Source organism: Nannospalax galili, unplaced genomic scaffold (genome assembly GCF_000622305.1).
Source record: "Nannospalax galili isolate Female #2095 unplaced genomic scaffold, S.galili_v1.0 scaffold150, whole genome shotgun sequence".
Classification (NCBI taxonomy): Eukaryota; Metazoa; Chordata; class Mammalia; order Rodentia; family Spalacidae; genus Nannospalax; species Nannospalax galili.
Genome location: NW_008329320.1, coordinates 1,022,100 through 1,025,414, shown reverse-complemented (window position 1 = coordinate 1,025,414; position 3,315 = coordinate 1,022,100). Strand labels below are relative to the sequence as shown.

At 44.1% G+C, this 3,315-nt stretch overlaps 1 protein-coding gene across 2 annotated transcripts in view; it reads left to right on the top strand.

The window, feature by feature from the left end:
• The window catches only part of Rai14 (retinoic acid induced 14), a 149,135-nt gene that overhangs the window by 58,052 nt on the left and 87,768 nt on the right, over nucleotides 1-3,315 (top strand). The window lies entirely within an intron of this gene.

Genomic DNA, 3,315 nt, shown 5'->3' with positions numbered 1-3,315 from the left:
CCCCCCCCCCCCCCCCCTTTTTGGTTAGGATGTCATTCGTGTATGCCAGACTGGCCTGGAATTCTCAAGGCCAAGATGTAGTCAAGGATGTAGTAAGGATGATTGGATGGATTTGAACCTCCGATCCACCTGACTCCATCTCTTGAGTGCTGGAATTATGGGTGTGTACCACCATGCTTGGTTTATGCCAGACAAGCACTTTACCGAGTGAGCCACATCCTCAATACCTTTGCATTCCTTTTTATACACTCAGGACTTGGGGGCGGGAAGAGAGAGAGAGAGAGAGAGAGGAGGGGGAGGGGAGGAGAGGAGAGGAGAGGAGAGGGCTAATTTGTGTGTAGTATATTCTAGTTGTGTACTTAATAAAAGATATTTATTTCCTTCATTTGTGAGCTGAACAGTGCTGAGGCTGTGGTTCATTTTCAGACTGTTTGTTTTAAAGAGTTACCACAAAGAATGTCTTTGAATTGTTCACATGCCTGAAGTTAATGATAATAAAAGTCTAGATTTATGAACGTGATTTCTTCTTTTCCTCTTTCTCCATTCAGGCAGGGCTGAACAGCTCACAAGTAGGCAGCCTGGTCTCGGTACACAGACAAGTAGGTTTCAAAGAAAAAGATGTAGTATAATTTTAATAAATGCAGTTTTGTGAGTTGGAATTTGTTACTTGTTTGAGATGCATTGACCTCATTCAATATTATAATCCCTGTCCTGTCCTTTTTCTCCCCCATTTGCAGAAGGAGGAAAATCCTTGTGGAATGCAGTGATTTAAGTGCTTAAGGAAAGTCAAGTAGTGGGGGTGGGGTGCTCACAAGTCATGCCTTGTAATCCCCAAGCAAGGTCTTCTTAAGGGTGTGAGTTCTGACTGCTGCTGAAGGAACAGCCAGGGTGTTACTCCCACCATCCCCCCTGACAGGCTGGAGGTTGCCCTGGTTTATGTTTTGCTCAATGTCCCCCTATGAATGTGAGCTGGCAAGCTGTGGACCTGTTGTAGGAAGGAGGCTTTTCTAGAGAGCACTAAGTACTGGCATTCCTGCCTCATTAACACAGATCTGAAAGGAGCTGGCCGCCCTTTCTCAGGGAGGGCCGTGAACTCACTCCACATTCCGGATGGTAATGGAGTTGTTCCCAGATCTGTCACCACATCTCCTTCCAGCCCTAGCCTTCAGCTTCTTTGGAGAATATTGGTTTAACAGGACATCCTGAAGGACAAAGGCACAAGACTAGGGGAGGATGGAGCAGAGCTCACTCCTCTCTGCTTGCAGGTGTGGGAGCCAGAAGGAGTGGATGATAGATCACTCTGTTGCCAGCCGGCACTCAGTGTGACGCTCCACTGAAAAATTAATGGATGTGGCTGAGGGGACCCACTTTGAAAGCTCATAGTTTCAGGGAGAACACTTGGTAACCATGTTTATATCTCTAAAAGCAGATGGAATGTTGTTCATTTGCAACCCTTGTATTTTCCTGTGGTAACACAGTTGTCCAGTCCACCAAGCCTGAATGTTAATTACACATAATGCAGCATGTAGTGAATGGTTCCCGACACTTTTAATAATGAAAACCCTATTCTAACATTCGTGTAGAAGCTTCATGGATCTTTAACATACACCACCTGTTCTTTTCCCAACTTTTGGTTGAGAAGATACGAAATGACCGAGGTAAGCAATGTAGTAGGTATTTGATTGGTGGAATTATGCTGAAGTTTACTGTATTTAAAAACTGCACATGTAGGAGACAGTCCACACAGTGAGGGATACACATAAACTCAGACTTTTTAAATCCCTACCAAGTTGAAGCTGTCCTCCCTCCTTCCAGTCCAGCCTCTAGTTTGGGTCCTCTGGGAGAATAGAAACATTATCAACTTGGGAATTAGACAGGCTGCTATTCGATTTTGACTGTACCATTTCCTGTCTGATCTTGAAAATGTTACCAAGCCTTACTGTGTTTCAGCTTACCTCATCTTTGCTATGGGGATCTTGGGAGGATTTGGGAAGAATCGAGGCTTTAGGGTACTCCATGTAGTACCTGGCACAAGGAAGATGGCACTGAAATATTTGTGTTTCTACTTCCTGTTTACTCTTGGCCTACTTCAAGACAGACCTAAGGCCCAAAACGAAAAATCAGAATTAATTGAAGCTGGAGTTGTAGCTCAATGGTAGAGTGCTTGTCTAATATGTGCAAGATCCTGTATTTGATTTCTATTTCTAGCATCCCCTTCCTCCCCCCAAATCTTTTCTGTCTGTTGATATTAACTTGCTGTAAAGTAGACTTCAGTGATTAGGGCTGTTTAAAAAATGGTTACTACTTTAGTTAGAGGTATAGAACATTTATAAATTCTTTGGACAGGATGGATAGGGACAGTTTGTATCTGATTGATGATGTACGACCTTAGCTAGGGACAGTTAAATTGAAGTCTTGGACTGGAGTTGCATCAGGGCTTAATTACTGTCGTGTGGTTGACACTAGCTGTTACCTGTGATCTTAGTTATAGCTTCTGGACAGAACCCTTCTAACCTCCATATGGCCTGAGTTATCTCACAACTTGGCCGCAGAGTTCCAAAGCACGCATCCCAAGAGACTGCCAGGTACAAACCTGTCTCCTTTTATAGTTTAGCCTTTGAAGTCATCACGACGGCCATATGCCTTCAGTTGAGGTCACAAAGTCCTGCACAGAAATAAGGGGAGAGAAATGCTCTCTGCCTTTGGATATGGGGTAGAAGAGTCCATGGGGGCAGGCATCTTCCTGGTAGGTAATTGATACGTTTGTAAGCAGAGAGGTTCCTGGAACACCTTCTGCAGCTCTTGCTCAGGTTACTGTGGTGCCCACCAACCCAGATATCAAGACCTTAGTATAAAGGCCAGGAGTGCTGCATTTGAATTTTGTCCAGGGCAGAGATTACCTTCCAGTTTGTAGCAGGAGCTTGGGTTTTCATCTGAAACCAGACTGAAACGTGCTCTAGTCAACCACGTGTTGCTAGCCAAGCTCTGTGGGCAGTGTGTGGGGGTGGTAATGGTAGCAGTATAGGAGACCCCAGGTGCTGATTGCTCCTTTTCCAGTGCCTTGCCCTGATTTCAGTTCATGACAAGAGCCACTTGGCTCCATTACTAAACGTTTGGTTACGTATTTTTCTGAAATTAGAAAAGACTCATTGAAATAATCATAGAAAAGTTGTAGCATTTGCTATGTTGTCTTTCATGTTAAGGGTGAGGGCAGAGAACTCTGACAGTGACCTCAGAAGAATTCAAACTGGCTTCTCATCAGGCGTCAGGGTTCTTGTGTAGTATCATAAATATTTTCCCAGTAAATACTATTTA